Source organism: Bos taurus, chromosome 1 (genome assembly GCF_002263795.3).
Source record: "Bos taurus isolate L1 Dominette 01449 registration number 42190680 breed Hereford chromosome 1, ARS-UCD2.0, whole genome shotgun sequence".
Classification (NCBI taxonomy): Eukaryota; Metazoa; Chordata; class Mammalia; order Artiodactyla; family Bovidae; genus Bos; species Bos taurus.
In genome coordinates this window covers 44,123,391-44,141,974 of record NC_037328.1, presented here as the reverse complement: position 1 = coordinate 44,141,974, position 18,584 = coordinate 44,123,391, and the positions used below count along the sequence as shown (strand labels likewise).

The following is an 18,584-nucleotide window of genomic DNA, read 5'->3' as shown; positions in this document are numbered from 1 at the left end:
CTGACAGTAATATGTTGGACAGTAGTTCATAATGTAGAATTACATAATAAATTTAAAAAGTAAAGCCTACAGAAGAATTTTGTTAATATGTGGCATTTTGAGCCATTATTTATTACCTCTAAACCTTGAATAGACTACTGCTATAAATGAATCCTTACTGTATGATAACCGAACAAGTGGCAGATGCTGAAAATCGACTTATTTTACGTTACTTTTCAGAATAAAAATCATCAGAGGAATTAAAAATAAAATATGCTATGTCAAAAACACTGGAATATGAGATGAAAAATGATTAATCACTTAAATTTTACTTGGTCTGAACATATGTTATAAAACAAAACTTAACAAAAAGTGTGTGAAAGAATTATTTTCCTTGTAAAATAGTCTCTATGTTTTATCTATCATTTGAAACATAGATTTGTTTTACCTGGTCAAAATGTGGAATATATCTGTATTTCTAGTAATTCTGTGGTTGAGTTTTTAAAAGTATATGACATTGGTGCCTGCCATTTTTGCTTCAGAGAATTTTTGTTTTGTTAGCTAATTTTGTTTGGAGCAATGCAGGCCTTTGGTTTTAGTATTCTAAAAGAAAAATTATATGTTCCTTGGCCTGAAGATAGGCTTTACAAACTGCAGGTTAGTATTGAGAAGTAGGATTTCCTCAAAACTATTATTTCAAATCTAGGGAAGCCTACCATAATGAGAAGAGAGTGGGGGCAACACCCAGGTTACTGTGGAGAAGTACAGAATATGCAACAGAAAAGTTGTTTATTTGATATATGCTGTAACTGGAAACTGAAAAAGATTCCTGTCTTGGAAAAAAGGTATTCCACTCTTTTGAATCTAATAGAGGAGAAGAGAAACAGAAACCATCAATTATTGTTTTAGCTTTACCCAAAGTACCATCTGTATCATAAACTATTAGCTCAACTGTTGAAAATCATAACCTCTATCAAAGTTCTAACAGCTGTGTTTCCAGTCTGCATTTTATTTTTTTAAAACAGGCAAGCATAAGTTTGTAAAAAAATTTTAAATAACACACTTCAATAGTCCACCCTATTTTCCATTTATTAACTTTAAAGCACAGTTGAAAGAACAATCACCTGTTAAAATCCCTTTTAAAATTGAAAGTTAAAAAGATTTTTCATGGATACATTATCTCACAGTGGGCTCTCTGAGTGAGCATTTCTTAGTTCTTGAGACAATTTATATGATGGAAAAAATATTTTGGATTGAATCAATGTGAATTTTTACATCTTCAAAAAACATATTAATTTTATAATTAATAAACTCATTTACCTTTCTATGGTGATTAACCTTACCTGTTAGGCCCTGGTATTTTTGTGATATTTTCCTAATGCTGTGATGAAGTCTGTAGTAACAGTCAATATGAAAATACAAATCAAGCTTAGAACTTCTCAAGTCCACTTGCAATTCCCATTAATCTGCTTTCTCAAAATGCTCTGAATTTTGCTTTAGGATTCTTTGCTACCTCTCCCCCTCCAAAAATTGCCTTTGGTAATAAATGGATTTTGAGGTAACAATGAAAATGGGAGAGAGGAAGAATAAAATTCCATTAATTCTTCTTAGGTCGTGTTCTGTCTATATCTATTGCTTCAGGGCAAGGTGAATGCTTTTACAAGGTGAATGGAGAAAAAAAAAAATACAGCCTCCTATTAAAAGGAAGAAGGAAGGGGGAGCAGGAAGAGAACTGTTTATAAAAGACTGGATATTATGAAGTAATATCAGGGTATGTAAAGCAATATTGGTCTCATCCTCCTTCAGGAATTAAAATCTGTTATCCACAAAGCCAATCATTATCTTGGAAAAATCAAACACACCTTATCCTCTTGGGCTTATCATTAATTTTAAATGATTTTTAGAGTTTAATTTACATTTGACTGTGAATTTAGCTTCAATAAAAACTGATTTAGTTTTTGTAAATTATGTTTAAATAAGGATTTAAAGATGAAGAGACACTGTATATGCAGCGTAAGACTTTCGGAGAAATATTTTTATGGCTGCCTCTGCCATCACTACAGTCTATACGGGCCACCAACTCAATCACTTAATGTTTCTGTCATGTGTGCTGCAAAGACTTGTAGAAAATCCTTTGGTCAGTTAGCTTCTGCTTGGAGGCTTAGGTGCACTAATTCCTTAGCAGATCATCACCAACACTGTTGTAAGTTCTCCTATATTTCCTTTTTTTAAAAAACAGAGTTGAGATTCTCTCCCCCGGCCTTCTTCTGCACTAACATTACCTCCGTCTGGGAAAGCTGCAAGGCAAGTAAAAGTGGGAAGGCTCTCCAAGGAAAGTCACTTGGTTCTTTTTCAGATATGGGAGGACTTCCTTTTCATGCTTGCTCCAGGAGATTCTAATTTAGCAGGTTAGATAGGATAACAGCAGTTTTCATTCTGAGCCCAAGAACAGAGAATAACACATTAGCAGCATTCTTTCTCCAGTCTAACCATCCTCACATTCCTCTGCCCTACTGGTTTCAAAATAAGGTTAACTCTTAAGATACAATTATTATTTTTTTTTAATGACTAGCTTAGGAAATGATATGTCTCTGTGTGGGGGAAGGGGTAAGAAGGTATGCAGAGGAGTAGGTAGGTAACTGTATCTACCACTGGGACAGGTAGAAGTGCAAATTCCTTGTTTCTGTTTATGGCAACTACTGATTCTAGGCTAAAGGACAGTTACTGTCAGTAAAAGAGAGTGTATATTATGTCAGAATAGCAAACACTGAATCCCACAGATGTGAGTTTGAGAAGTGCCTTGATAAATTCTTATGGACTGTGGGATGTCCCAGGCCCCAGAGAGTGCATACACACACACACACACGCACACGCACATATACTCCCACACACACGTGTGCACGTGCACATATACACCCACCCACACACACCCTAGCAGGGAATGTCCATAGAACCTGATAGCTGGAAGAGACCTTGGAAGCCATGTGATCCAAATGCCTCACCTTGCAGAAGAAATTCATGTCCACTGTGTGACTTGCCTCAGAGACACAGAGCTGCTCAGAGGCAGAGCCAGGGCCGCCTGCATTTTTAGACTGCAGCCTTTGGTTTCCCCTTAAATGAATGGCAGGAAAAGATGAGAACAGAAGCCCCAGAAGAAGCCTTGGTATGTGTTAATTTGGATATAAAATCCATTAAAAAAAAAAAAAAAAGTAGAAAGGTTCAAAGTCCTTGTTAATAAGTACAAGTAGTAAGAAGACAAAGAGAAAGGAAGGAGGTGAAAATCATTACAGTTTAACCAGGCTACAACAATGGAAGGGAGGTGATAAAGGAGAACAAAGAAAACAAATAATAAATGTACTTAAAGGTCCTTTGGGTGGCAAAGCTCGCTCTCTGCCCAAATGCTGAGAGGTGCCCTGCAAAGAGTGTGTATGCTTTACAGTTAAAGTCCCTTAGGCCTGAACCACTAACATGACAAGTGACCTCTTCTCAGCACCTTCCAACTAAGCAGTCTGCATTCCCTGTACCTCCCCAGCTAGCAGGTTCCCTTTAAAAACCCAAAGTGACTCGATGCCTTTGAAACAACCCTCCCAGAACTTTCAGAGGAAGTCACTGTGGGCTTTAAGCTCCAGTGATACTTCTTTTACTTTACTTCATATCATGCATTTCTTATGACATTAAATTGCACATTAACTGCTAATTTGTTTATCATCTATCTCCTGGACTATAAACTCCTTGAGGGTGAGTTTTGCTACCACTTTATCCCTAGCACCTGGAAAAAAGAAAGACCTAGTTAAGTTAGTAGGTATGTCACAAGACCAAGAAGGGTATTGAATGAACATATGAACAGATTACAACCTAGAAGCTTCTTATTTGGGAAGAAAAGAATATTTCTGGAAACAGTGGGCTAGGAAGGGCCCCTTCAGACTTTGTGCAGGACCCTAAACAGATCTCTGCCACTGTTTCATTAAACCACATAGAACTGACTTACAAACACAAAAACCAGAAAACAAATTAGGCTCAGATTAAATCAAGGCAGTGAAGTCAAAGCAATCTGCTTTTACCGTACATTATATGTTGTGTAGGCAGACTTCAAGTCAGATGCTTCTCTGTCAACCCACCTCCACCTACTTCACTTTAACATCCTCCCCAAAATAATGAGAATGAAAATGGTGAAAGAGTACCAGGTGAATTGCCTCTGGGCAAGGAGTGGACGGGAAGCAAAACATGAAAGAGCAGCGTGTAGTGCTTTTGTCTCTAATAAAGGGTATTCCTCTGTTTCCCACTAATCTCTCTGCCTCAGCTGAATGCCTGCCCCCTACTGCATTCACGGGGACCAAACAGTTTGTCCTTGCTGTGACTAGAAATGAGCAGATTCCCGTTTTCAATATACTTTGATTCCAAAGTTTCTGTGGGTAATCCAGTGCATCTGCCAGGTTTTACAGAAAAGGAATGATTTTTCTGTAGTTTCAAAGTTACGTAATGCCAGTGTCAACCTGTGAAGCCAGCCTAGGGCTTGTGACTCCTCATCAGTACCAAACATTTACTGAGTGTCTAGTAGGCACTGTGCTCAGTACAAGGGAGGACAAGCCTAGCAACTAAATTCTCCACACACCACACCATGTCGCTAACACAGCTACACCTACCATTGATGGCAAGGGCTAAGATCATCAGTAGCTCTTACACAATGGTTTCAATCATTGGTCATTGTCCTGTTTAGGCTCTTTTTTAATGAATTGATAAAGCAATATAGATAATGTAGGTCAGCTGTACATAAAAATTAAGTAAAGATAAACCATTTGGGACTATTTTTTAAAAGAATACAACACAAATGTAGCCAATCTCCAAGCTTATTTACTAGTGACACTAAATTGATAGACAAACAGTGTTATCACAACACTAAGACTACAGAGTAGGAATGACGGTTCGTAAATTCTGCTCTTCTTGGCTCTGCCATCCATGCTCTGTGTAAGCCTCCTGTAGCCTTGGCTTCCATTAACTTAAAAAAGACATGATGTCATCCACTATAAGCATCTCTCAATACTAGGTAAGGACAGAATAGTGTGTAGTCACCCCTGAGGGAATTCTGATCAAGTAGAGCCAAAGATATAAAAATACAGCCTACTGATCGTTCATTACAGAGACACATCAGCTAAAGAAAATGGGAAGAATGTGAGGGGAAAAGTCCAATCTGAAGCCAGAAGCAAGATTCACAGAACTATAGCCCTGAGCCTGTGAGAGCTCCAAATCATCCTACCAAGAGCAGCCTCAAGGATGAGGTCAGACCTTCGAGATGAGCGATTCTGACAAGAGTGAACCTTCCAGATTTAGCATATCTCATGGCCCACCAGTCTCAGAACAAAAGTTTAAAGGTGAACCAAGTTTTTCTCTCTCTTTTTAAAATTCTTTTTTAAGTGAATCAAAACAAAAACAAATCTCTGAGCAGAAATCATAAGAGGAATGTAAAATATTCATCACATTTGGGCTGACAAGACTTAAGTGACCACTGCTGTTACATTTGAAGAAAAAGGAAGAAGCTGCTTGGTCTAAGCACTTGGGGAGAGCATAAGAAAGCTCCTTCTTGCTGAAGACAAAGGGCCTGCAGTGAGATGCTGTGTAAGTCCCTCAGGCTTGGTAGGGACTGGTCAGTTAATTGGGAATGGCAGAGGACGCGAATCATTCTGTGGAGTTTTATGAAAAGTAATCCTTTGCTGCTAATGAGATTAATTATTCTTTAACAATAATATCAATTTATTTATCATCAAGGTAGTTAAACACTCATTTTGTTAAAAGAAATACATTATGTTTGAGGTTCCATATTAGCCTTCCGGCTTTCATACAACTGCCTACATGGGGCAGACCAAGATCTTTTAGATAAAGATGAGAACAACTTTGTTAAGTGATTATGGTTCTACTCGTGCCCCCTAAAATTATGCTATACAGGAATCTTCTAACAGTCCCATAAAATTCACTGGGCTGAGCAAAGATGCAAAGAAACACAGGCAAAGTTAACATTCTCTGGCTAGTTTTCCCACATCTGAACTTGATTAAACTTTGTGTTGAAGTGACTTCATGTCACTGAATGATTCTCCCTCCTCAAAAGTGACAGGAAAAAGAGGAACAAAATTCTGCTTCTCCTTCTTTTGCTCTAATAATTAGAGTAAATTCTGAAAACTTTAGGTGGCATTCAGTCTAAGAGGGAGTCATGCTCCCCTTAGAAATGGGTCTTCTTACCTCTCAAATCCTTTGGTCATCCAGTATGTACCAAGTTCAGACCCATGTGGAGAACACAGAGGTATCAAATCTTTAAGGAGCTTATAGTTAGTTCAAGAGCAAAACTAATACAACATAACAAACTAGAAAGTGGTATAAAATGATACAGAGTATTTGTGTCACAAAACTGTTAAGAGCTGTGGGAACTCAGCCAGGGTCAGACAAGTTAGGGAACATTCATGGAAAAGATATAAAATGAAATGTAAATGTAGCATTCTAAAAAATGATGACAGATTTATTCCTTGGCAGTCTACTCTGAAAAGGGAATCTGAGGTAAAAAGAGAAAGAAGGCTTGACCCAGCATCAGAACACGTGAAGTCTGATTTTTAATTCCATTGTTTGGCCTTTAGAACAACCTGGACTCCCATAGTGGTTTCAATCCTTAAAATGAAGATTAAAAGTGATGATAAAGCAGTTGGCCCAATGCCAGACCCATAGGAGACACTCAGTAAATGGTATCTTTTACTATTCTAGATATTATGCCAGTCTGCTCATAAGAATGATGTTCCATCAGCATCTGATGCTATTGAGGTCCACCAGGCTGAGGCACAAGGGGTTGCCGTAGGGCCAAAGAGGAGGTGCTTTGTAGGATGCAGTCCCAAAGAACTCATGTTTTCATAATCCAGCCATGGATGAAGTAAAGGATCAAGCTTATTGGAGAAAATCCATGTCTCTAGTGCTTAATTAACTTCAGCGACTCTGAAAAGTGAGGTTATCTTTTATCCCTAAGTTCTCTGCTGGAAAGGAATCCCTAGTATGAGAAACCCACTTAAGCTTTCCTAAAGAAGTTGTAGTCACCTGAAATAAAAACCAAGTCACTGAATAAAGGATCAAGGAGAGAGAGCAAAAGGCTTAAAAGCTAATCTGGAATCTTCCTGTTTTACCTTGAAAGTCCTACCAGGCTGGAGAGGCACATATATAAAACAAATAGGTGAGACAGATGTTAGACAGCATGAGCTTAAGTAGCATATATTATGTCCTATAAAGATTCCCTTTCAGAAACTACTAAATACTTCTTAGGTGTTCAATTTTCAGTTTAATTATACTTTCAATTTAGCTTAACATTTTAGGTGTCAGACACCAAAATGATTTATTTCTGTACTGTTACAGCACGCTTATAACCTTGAACTACAATAAATGCCTGACATATAAAGAACCCAAAATAAATGTGAATCCCATGAAATTCCAATAAAGGTTCCCTTATAGTTATGAACCACAGATCAGATGAGTCACAAAATCTCTTCTGATAGAATGGAATATACATTTTTGACATGTGAATTTGTGTACAGTGGTATATAGGAAAGAAGGGAGGGAAAGGACTTTAAAGGTTGGTAAAAGTGAAAGTCAAAGTCGCTCAGTCTAGTTGGATTCTTTGCAACTCCATGGAATTATCCAGGCCAGGTGAATTCTTTACCAACTGAGCTATTAGGAAAGCCCTTTAAGGTTGGTAGTGGTTTTTATCCTGTGCAACTGGGATCTGAGGATCATTAGAGGCTTTGTAAACCATCGAGACGAAGGTGTATTGCTTTCCCCATGTTGCAGCTGAGGTAGCATGCAGATGGACAAAGGTCACAGAGTTCAGTGGATGGCAGATTTTGGTCAAATATCCCTGTCCATTGAATACAGGGCTCCTCCAAAAGTGGCTTGTCTGTTGTTTAAGAATTGGGGTTTCGCTTTTTTTCTTTGTTTTTAGCTGTGAACTTTAAAAGTGAGGGAGAGTGAAGTTAGTGCTTTTTTTCAATGAATTGAAAAAAACAATGACACTGTTTTCAACTACGGCAAGCATGAGATAGTTTGCCCTTTCTCAAAATTCAAATCTTAAAATGAAATAAAATTCAAAAGTAAGATATGATCAGGGCAAAACAGATTGGTCTTCATATGCATATGCACAGGTATACTATATAGCCTTTTCTTCAATTCTGCTACAATTTCTCATGCAGATTAATATAGCTAAATGGGGACACTTTTGCTCAAGGACAAAATCCACTGCAAACAGGCCTAGGGCCAAGGGAAGTAAAGTAGTAAGTCACTGCTCTCACCTCTAGCAGTCCTATTTGCAAACCACTGTAACATCTTGATGGAATTGCCCCTTACTGCAAAAGCTAAATATTCTCCAGAATACATTCATCTTAAAAGAACCCAACTTCTAAGAAGAGAAACCCAACTTCTAAGAGAGAAAATAGGATCAAACCCTGAGTTCATGCTTTCTCAATGCTCAGAAGTGGCAGAAAAGGGAAATACAACCCAATGCTCTGAATTGTTATGGAAAATTAAACAAGGTTAGATGACCAAAATAATTTTAATTTTTAAAATGTATGCAAGAGGACATGCACAGTCCACAGGAAAAATGGTCATTTATATTCCAACAGATTTTAGAATAAAACTTTCCCACCTATCTGTAATTAAAATTTACAGGTGACCCAGATTCATCAAAACATCATGTAGGAGTCAGAAACCAATCACCTTCTAATAGGAAAAGTGAGTAAGAGTAGATGGAGGATATTCACTGTGGTTCATGATTCAGTTGTTCAGCAGGCAGTCAGGCCAAGCATCAGGCTTCATCTTCCAACTGCTTTGACCTGCACATACTATTTAATGGTATTAAATGTTCCTACTTCCTTTGCCCTCCTTATTTACTAGTAGAGCTAAAAGGGAAAGGGGGAAAGAAGGAAGTTCTCTCGGGATCAAAATGTCTCACATTTTACATTCTTGGGGTTCCTATCTAGCTTGTTTCTCATGGCAAGCTTGTGACTTCAGTAGTCACAATAAAACATAAGCGTCTGTTGTTGTGGTTTCTAAATTTCTGAAGTCTAAATTTCCCACTAACAAGTTAGGAAACGTTTGGTTTCCCAAGCATACCATGTTAGCCGCTGCCTCTGTACAGGCAGCCAGACTGCAGGGAGGTGAAAACCAATGAACTCATCCACTCTGGCACATGACTGCTCCATGCTTTGGGCTTTTATGTTAAATATGAATGCCAGCGAATTAAGTATGAAAGCCAAATAAAAGAGGAAAACCTTTAAAAAAAATTTACAGGAACTAGGGGCTTAAAAATTTTTGTTTTTGGCTCAGAGTAAGATTCAGAAAAGGATTATTCTTTGTGACTTTTTAAAAAAGAGAATAAAAGAAAGAAAAACAACCTACCAAGGAATAAGCTTTAAGAGAAAGGAATTATACTAATCCTCCAAAATACCAATTTGCAATATATGAATGAAAATAACCTGTGATCTGGGAAGAGAAAAAAGGGATGAAAGAGATTAACTGCAGCTACATCAGAATGCTTTTCTAAAGAATTTATTTCCGTTTTCCTCAATCCACTAAAGGGACATCTGAATATAAATGGATTTTGCAATAGGATAAATATATATAAATATTACTAATAAGTTAAAATACATACAACACACATTTAAGGGTATACAGCATTATGCCCTTGAAGTCTGTTTGAGAAAAGACTGCCTGTTAAAAATATTTTCCGAGAACTTTAAGTTCCTTGAAATGTTCTACGGAAATGGTATTTATGACAAACCCACCTCCTCTAGGGAACATGAGATGTTATTACTGGCAAAGTCACAATTTTTTAAACCATCCAAAAATAATCATGAATTTATGCCAGATGACTAAACATGTTTTATTATTACAGTGATTAAGGGAATATTTGCTAATGTCTCATGATCAAGCTCAGAGTAGCCTAATAGAGAGCTTATAGAGAGTAACAGTGACAAAACGGTAGATTGCAAGTGGCAGTGATTCTCTGTGCCTTTCCTGGGCAGAATATCACAACACACATATTCACTGAAGAGGATGGGACACATGAGATAGGTGTGCATGTATGTCATGGTGGCGACAAACTGCTTTTCTGTAACATGAGAATAAGAATAGTTCCTTCTTATGACTATTTCCAGAACTAGCATGGTACATGGCATGTAGTAATTGCTCAATAAATGATTAACTGCTTAATCAATGATCGTAGAGGAAAGGAACTATACACCGTCATCCCTCAGTATCCAGTGGGAGTGGTTTCAGGACTCCCACAGATACCAAAACCAGCAGATGCTCAAGTCTCTCATATAAAATGGTGTAGTATGGTCAGCCCTCCTTACCTGTGGCTTCTACATCCGCAGATACAGAGGGTGACAGCACTACGTGTCTATTGCTTACAGTCACAAAACACTGTAGTTCAAAAGTAGAACAGGTATTTGTTCAAATGTAACAAATACTTAGTGAGTACCAATTACATACTAGGTACTGTTCTTGAGCTAGAAAATACAGCACTGATGAAAACAGACCAGTACTTGAGCTGTCATTGAACACACACACACACACACCCCCCTTACCTCCCTGCTCACATGAAGCTTACATTCTAGTAGGAGAGACAGCCAGTGATCAAATAAGTAAAATACAATAAGTATGCAGGTGGCACTACAAGAACTGGGGAAGAGGCCTTCCCTGGGAATGCAGACAGTACAAAAGCCACAGGCCTGCTGTGTTCAGGGAACAACATGGAAACTGGTATGACTGGAGTAGACTGAGCAAAGGTAGGAGGGGTCAGGGAGTCAGTGGGATAGGGACACAGTGCAGGAATGGACAAATGAACACGAAAAGCATGAGATGAGAGAGAAAGGAAACTCATGTGAGGTCAGTACTCTGTCTGGGCTTTCTAGCATGTAGACTGTTTAGTTGAAAGAGCACATACTTTGCAGACAGTGACTCTTTATTCTGGCTTGGTTATTTGTGCTATTTGGCAATTATTTAACCTCTCTATATTTTAGTTGTTTGGTCCTTACCCTCATCTGTAAAACAGGAATAATACCTCGTAAAGTTGTTTTAAGGATCAAGTAAGATCAAGAGGCACAGACTAGACCCTCAATATGCTTGTTTCTTTTTTGCTATAAACTAAATCACACCCTGGATAGCGACTGGGAATTGGAGTCTGTGTTCCAGTACCACCAGGGCTACTGTAACAATGGCCTTGCATGTTATTTAATCTTTCTGGGCTTCAGTTTCCTAACTAAGAAAATGTAGATGCTACACACAGACATTATAAAAACAGATATAAATCAGTTAAGCTGTTGTTATAAAATGATAATCAAAGAATATTACTATTATAATTTATCTTAATGTTAAAAATTCAAAACTGCAAAAGTATATGACTCCTCTTCCTCTATCTTACTTCATCTCAAAAATCCTACAAATTTTAATTTTTTAAGCATGAAGTTGTAAAGATTTAGTAGCCATGTTGATTTTTATTTCCATATCCTGCCCCTGCTGAAGAACACTGATCTAATAGATCTCCAAAAAATGTTTAACTGCAAAAATCAAGGTGAAGGATAAAGAATAAGCTATTTTTTGTATAAAAAAGGGTAGATAAGAATCTTTACTTGTATTTTCTTGTTTACTCATAAAGACACTATAGAAGTACATGTAAGAAGCTAGTATCAATGGTTATAAGTTGGGGAAGAAAAACTGGCAGATGAAGGATGAGGTGGGATCCTATACCTTTTAATATACATATTTTGAAATGTATTTTATATATTTAGGAATGCTAATCTAAAATCCAAGACTGAAATTCAGACTTGTGAAGAGTTAAGACTGAGCAAAGAAAACTTTTTAATTACAAAGCGAAGTATACAACAGTATGAAAACCTCAAATGACCTCTTTCTCAGATAATCTGGGTATCCTTCAACCTGTTTGTACTTTTTTTTTTTTTTTTATGAAATGCTCAAAAAGAATTTAAAATATCATCAATAGTCTTCTTCACTTTTCCACTATGAAAACTAAACCCAACAGTAGCCCATACGAGTCCCCAAGTAGACAAGTCTTGGAGCATATTATCTCAGCGGAGAAAGTGCACTGCACATTTACACTCAAGAAACGATGAACAGGAGAAACATGAACAGAATATCAAAGAGGCTTTGGGACAATCAGCTATTAGTATCCATTGTGGTATGCTGGCATGTCACTGGATAACGCACATTCAAAATATCATACTGTTCAGGAAGGGAGAAGAGCTTGTGGTGTAGACCTGTGAACAAAAGAGAAACGGAAAATACTGATCCTAAATATATTTCAGCAGCAAACAGTGAAGAGTTATGAATGTTAGATCTCTTTGTTGTCTGACATTCCTAAGTTTTCCAAAAAAATCAACTGTGCCCTAAAATGGTAGTTACCAGAGGCAACTTCCCCCTGCTCCCAGATGTTCTTCTCTGCTGTCATCATCATCAGTTCAGCTTCCTACTCTAGCAATAACTGATATATATTGTGCCAGGCAGTATGCTAGGTGCTTTCGTATAGATTGTTTTAGTTAATCCTTAGAACAGCACTGTTATGAGCGAGGTTCCAATATTATCTCTATCCCACAGATGAAGAAAATGAGACCTGTAGAGGTTAAAATGCTTGCTCCACGACACTGGGTAGAAGTGGAGAAACCGAGACTCAGCTTTGAAAATTGAACTCCAAAATCTCAATTTCTCCCCCCAGCACTACCGTGCCTCCCACAGGATTCCACTGCCTCTCTCTCGTTGGTGCATCAGTCCTGGGGGGTGTACTGGCTCTCTGTCAGTCATCCTGCCTGCCCCTTGCCCTTAGCCACCTGCACTGCTTGCTGCCATCTGCTGCTGGGGCAGTAGGGAATAGGCAGCAGAGAGGACATCATTCCTATCCGAAAGCAAGCTACTACCACCGTGGAGCCAGTAAATAAGATACAGAAGAACAGAGATCACAGAGGGTACCCAGTCACCCACAGAGAGGGGAGGAAGAAATGAAAGAATGATAAACAGTCAAAGTGTTAGGAATGTGGGGACAAGCCAATATCATCATTATCATCAACTTAAACTTAAAGATGGCTCTGCATGCTATCTACCAGGCAAGGTGTTCTTGGGAATATAGATGCATAGTTGTATCTGTGACAGTCCAAGGCATCACATGCTGGGTGACTTTTTTACATGTTTCCCCTAGAAAAGAAAAAGGCAGCCAGGGAAGGCACCATGGCTGTGGGAGCCCCAGGCAGGCCTTGATGGATCAGGGAGATGAAACTTTCAGTTGGCCTAGGACCTGAAGTTTCAATCTGTTAAAAGACAGGCTAGTTTGCTTTTTCCTCCCTAAGTTTGTGTTTTAGTGTAGCAATCAAAATGGAAAGTCTGGAGAAGAAAAAAATGTTAAAATGTTGATCTGAGGAACTGCTTTCAAATAATTAAGAACCACATTCAGAGTGGTGGGGCGGGAGAACATGAATAGGCTCTTTACTGCATACTCAAAGTAATTGTTTTTTAAAGTTTCTTCTTGATGGCTATAATATATTCAAAGCAAAGGAAAAAAAATCCTATTCAGCAAATGGCAAAAAGAAAAATTCATCTGAGAAGATACTTTTCAATATGAAAAATTAAAATGGGTGTCAAGGAAGCATAAGCTTACTGGTATTCAATGAACATCCATTATCCCATAGTTCTTTCTGGAAAGTAACTTAACTGACAATACAGCACTGAAGTAACAACATATAATTCAGGCTCTAAGTAATTATCCTGGTACACATTTGCACACGCTATCCTTATTGTAACTCCCTTGTTAGTTTCCATTTCCTCCCCTGGCCCTAGACTGAGAACCTTTTTAAGTTTCCACCCGGCCCTTTGATTGGAGGGTGCAGTGTCTCCTAGACTAGATTCCAGGGTCTCAAGATGAAAATATTCTCCTCAAGTTTTGTGCTGGTGAGCTCTCAGACTGACCTTTTTCTGCTTCTGAAACTTTGCCTTTCAGTAGTTTTTCTTTCTAGGAGATTCTTTGTTTCCATTTCTTTAAAGATTTTCTCCCAATGCTGGTCCTTTTGCTCAATCTGAGGATTTTATAAGCTCCTCTTAAGACCTTCTTTCTCTGCTAAAAGCTCCTTAACCTCCTGATAATTAGTAGGTCATTCGACTATTTGTGTCTTATTAATTCACTTCCTATGACCCTTGGGGAGCCAAACAAGACTGTACAGATGCTGAAGAGTCCTGACTCACCATGCCCCATTTTTACTTTATGTTTCTCTGACACCAACTAAAGCCTTCTGTATCACTTCTTGCCCCAATTCTTGTTTCACAGTGAAGGAAAATAGCAACCCAGTTTCCTGGATCTGGACCCATTTATGGTGTCTCTAAGTGATCTCAATGATGATGACAGTATCTTCAGTAATAAGGACATAAAGCAGACACAGATTTATACTCATACATGGCTAGCAGACGCCAAAAAACGTGTTACTGTTCTTCTATATCTTGCTGACCAAGTCAAATGAATCAAGCATTACATTATGACTATGGTATGCTGGAGCTGTAATTTTTTTTAAAACCTTTGACTTCTGAGAGAAATAAAAGGAAGCAGCATACATAGAATAAAAAAGACTAGTCATAGCTATTTTTATGAGTGCTCCTAAAAATTAGACTAAACAGTGAAAAGTCCCATTGAAAAAGCAGAGAGTAGAGCAAGGAAACATAAATTACTGGTTGATTACCAAGAACCTATCTCAACCTAAGGAAGCTTTCTAACAAATTCCATGTAATTACTCTAAACTGCTTAGAATTCTGTGGTTATTTAACCATAAACCCAGCTGCTATCAATACAATGCAACAATTAAAATATTAGATAAAAATTGCTAAGAGATATAGGGGGTTATCATCATAATCAGACTATCAAAGTCTAGCCATGAGAGCAGACATAAAAGTGAATAAAGCAGAGTATGTAGTTTCTTGATTATTAGTTAACATGTTAAATCAAGAAGAAAACGTAATGTATTAAACTAGCATAGAAAGAATGAAAGCAAATATAGAAATTGAGAGCCATCAAGGTGAGGTTACACAGTTAGGTCTAGGATGAGAGATGTACTATTTCGTATATCTTCAGAAAAGACCAAACAAGATTTGGTATCATCACACTATTTGGTTGTTGATGGGCAACTATTTTAAATTCTGACTAGAGTGATGTCTGCAAATATACAGGCAGGTTTTAACAGGAAGAAGGTAAACTGACAAATAACAGGCACAGTAGTTTGCACATAGTAGTCGCTCACTATAGTGGTATAATAGAAGTCTGAAATGAATTAACTGTCAGCGGACCTGCACAGCACTGAGGATGAACCCATTTAAGAACCAGGTCATTCAGTGGTTTCCATGCCCTTATTTCAAATTGTCGTTTCAAACAAAACATGATGTCTTATGGAGACAGCTTTGTCGTTTAGGATTTTTCTAAGAACTAGAAAAGAGGTATTTTCTGGAGGAAGGGAATTCTCCACCTAGCTGTTACAGGGAGCAATTAGTTCAATTAATGACATAAACACTGAAGCAGTGACTAGGCCAGTGAATCTGGGGACTTCGTTAGTGTGTTATGAAGTGAAGGGCTCACTCAGTAATAGCCTGCAGAAGTGACAGCCTAAACCAAAGGCTTTTCCAGAGAAAGACACACTTGCCATTTATGCTTCAACCACCTATCCTTAAGGTGAAGAGTGATTCTCAAAGGCTGGCCCCTTTCAAGAGGTCTATGAGGTTAGAGCTGTTTTTACAGTAACACTAGCTTTTTCACTCAAAGCCTCACAAGTTTTTCAGAGATGTGACGTGTGGTGATGTCATTGCTCTGACAGCTGATGGGATGTATGAAACAGCTCTGAGAATCCAGCTGCCTTCAATTAAGCCAGGTATTAAGAGTTTGTAGAAATACAGACAACACAGCCCTTTCCACCAGGTTTTGGCATTACAAAAAGTGATTTTTCATAAAAAAAAATGTTATTTATGTTTACTATTTTAATGAATAAATATATAAATATTTTAAAATATCTTGGTCTGAATTTCTAATACTGTAAATATTGGTAGACATAACCCACACAATCAAAAGCTCTTCAGAGTCCTCAATTATTTTTAAGAGTGTAAAGGAGTCATGAGACCAAGAAGTTTTAAGAACTGCTGCTATGGAGACTTTACTGAGTTGCACTGAAATTATCTGCTCATCCTTCCCAAGAGCCTACAAACTCTGGAGAACCGGATCCTCCCCTCTTCATCTCAGTATAGCCCAGTATTATATTCCTTTGTTGTTTGCAAATTAATGAACAAAAGTGTTGTTACATTCATAACATCAAAAACTAAATTTAAGATCTACACAGTATATTTGTCTCCTAAAAGATGACAAATGAGAAGCTAAGCTGACTCTGAAGTTGTTCACTACTTATAGGTTGATTTCTGCAGCTACCAGAAACAACACAGTGCCACGAACGGCTTGTGAAACTGGTTTTATTGGTCAATAATCATGCTAATCTTATTTATATGGGCCAGTTGTCTGAAAAATTAGGAAAGAATCTGGAAAAGCAGAACCAGAATTGGTGTGTTAGGGTGGTCAGATCAGAGATGAATATTTCCTTTTCAGTTTCATCTGTTTGTTGATGTAATGTTGTTTGTGTAGTAAACAAACATATTTGTCCAGTAGAGCTCTAGCTCTGAGGAAAAAATAAAAAGGACCACTCCTTTGTTTGCAGAGATGAAATTATCAGAGGAGAGTGAGGGGCTAGGATGTGGATGCTAGCAACCATCTCCCTTCTCAAACAAGCAAGCACATACAGTTCTAGTACATTGTTCTGAAGAAGGAAGAGAAGATATTTCAACAGTCTTAATTCTTTCCAGAGGCCACTGTACTTAACCAGTAATACCTAATTTTCTTAAATACCTAAAACCATGCTCATGGTAAGCATCAGAGCACCTTCTTTTAAAAATGAATAAAATTAGTCAGGATAATAGTACAGTGTTTTCCACAGGAAAATGTTTATTCATTCATTTAAAAAAACATTCATTTGGTACCTTCTACATGTAAGGACTTTGTAGTAGACACCACAGAAGACACAAATGAGTCAATCAGACATATGTCCTGTGCTTAAGAAGCTTATATTTTAGTAGTGTTGATTGTAATATACATAAATAAAAATAAAAAGTGGTGAGAATTTTATATAAATCATTATGGCTATGACTGGCATTATAGCATTTAGACACACCATCTGTTTCCTATGTCTTATATGATGCAATTACTAACAGTCTTACATAGAGGAGATAAAATACAGTCATACATGTGTGCTGACATGTGTGTATGTAAATAAAAACTGCAAAGATGCTCTGAATGTATAATTTATAATAAGGAGCCAGCATTATGGTTAGTACCAAAGAACATTCAAGATGACAGATGTGATTATTTTTGAAAAAACAAGGAGCTAGCATTGCACATAATAGTGATAAACCGCAGTAAATTATAACAGTTCTGAGCCATAATAGAAACTCTAAAGAAGAGGTGCCATAAGCCACTGCTGTAAACCAGTTTGGATTTAGCTACCTCGAATTTGTGTCCGTAAAACCAGCTTCTACAACCTGTTTTTATTGGACAAGATTCAGTGACTGTTCCTATAATCTTCTTGTGTCAGTCCTTCAACATGAATATGAGTACTCCAAGACAAGATTCTTCAAACTGGAGTACATATACTCTTGAGCGTGCATGCAAGAATTTTTCAGAGCACAAGCATGGAGAACATGAAGGGAATCAGTGTCTAAACCTGCAGTTCTCACACATGCTTTCCAAGACTGATCTGCTAGGGAGAAAAAAAAAAAAAAAACTGCTTGTGCTCTAAAAGCTTCTTTTTCTAAAAAGTCATACTTAACAGAATCTCACCAAATGCATATTCCTGGGTTGGAAACCCCTCAGTGGTACAGATGTAGGGACAACTCTAGGAACACTTACTTCTGATATAGTCCCATGAAAGCAGAGCATCAGCAGCTTCAGAACTAAACCACTGGATGGAAATATGCAAATAGTGCCTGTTATTTCATCTGGGCCTCATCTCTTTTAGAAGTGAAGTGGCTGCCAGAGGGATGTGTATTTACGCACTGGCTTAAGTTGAAAAAAAAAAGACAGACTTTCCCTGAACGTCTGTTTTGGCTGACTGGTTTGCCAATGATGACTTTTAGATTATATGGCAGATGTTAATATGTATCTTCTGCAGTTATTTAAACCCTGAATACAAAATTCCAGATTCCAGTGAAGTGGTACTTAGTTTAAAAAAATTATTTTAGAACAAATTATCAAAAGAGAAGTTAAGAAAACCCCATTTAAAATAGCACCAAAATGAATAAACTACTCAGGAGTAAGTTTAATAACCAAGAAGGTAAAAGATCTGTATATTAAAAACTGTAAGACATTGATGAAATAAAATGAAGAAGACACAGAAAAATGGACTGATGTTCTATGTTCATGGATTGGAAGAATATTGTTAAAATGTCCATACTACCCAAATTGTGAAGATTCAATGTAATTCCTATCAAAATTACAATGTATTTTTTCACAG

The 18,584-nt window shown here is 37.5% G+C and overlaps 2 protein-coding genes across 8 annotated transcripts in view; one reads left to right on the top strand and one right to left on the bottom strand.

The window, feature by feature from the left end:
- CMSS1 (cms1 ribosomal small subunit homolog) overlaps nt 1-18,584 on the bottom strand; it is a 395,379-nt gene that overhangs the window by 339,359 nt on the left and 37,436 nt on the right.
- Nucleotides 1-18,584, top strand: part of FILIP1L (filamin A interacting protein 1 like) — a 308,326-nt gene that overhangs the window by 260,189 nt on the left and 29,553 nt on the right. The window contains exons 2-3 of one of the 6 annotated variants that reach the window (XM_059887763.1): nt 1,621-1,750; nt 2,219-5,348. The exons of 3 other annotated variants lie outside the window; for them this stretch is intronic. The gene's annotated coding sequence lies outside the window, so the exon portion shown is untranslated. The remainder of the gene's footprint in view (nt 1-1,620; nt 1,751-2,218; nt 5,349-18,584) is intronic. 2 more of the 6 variants (XM_059887765.1, XM_059887767.1) reach the window with 2 other exon arrangements.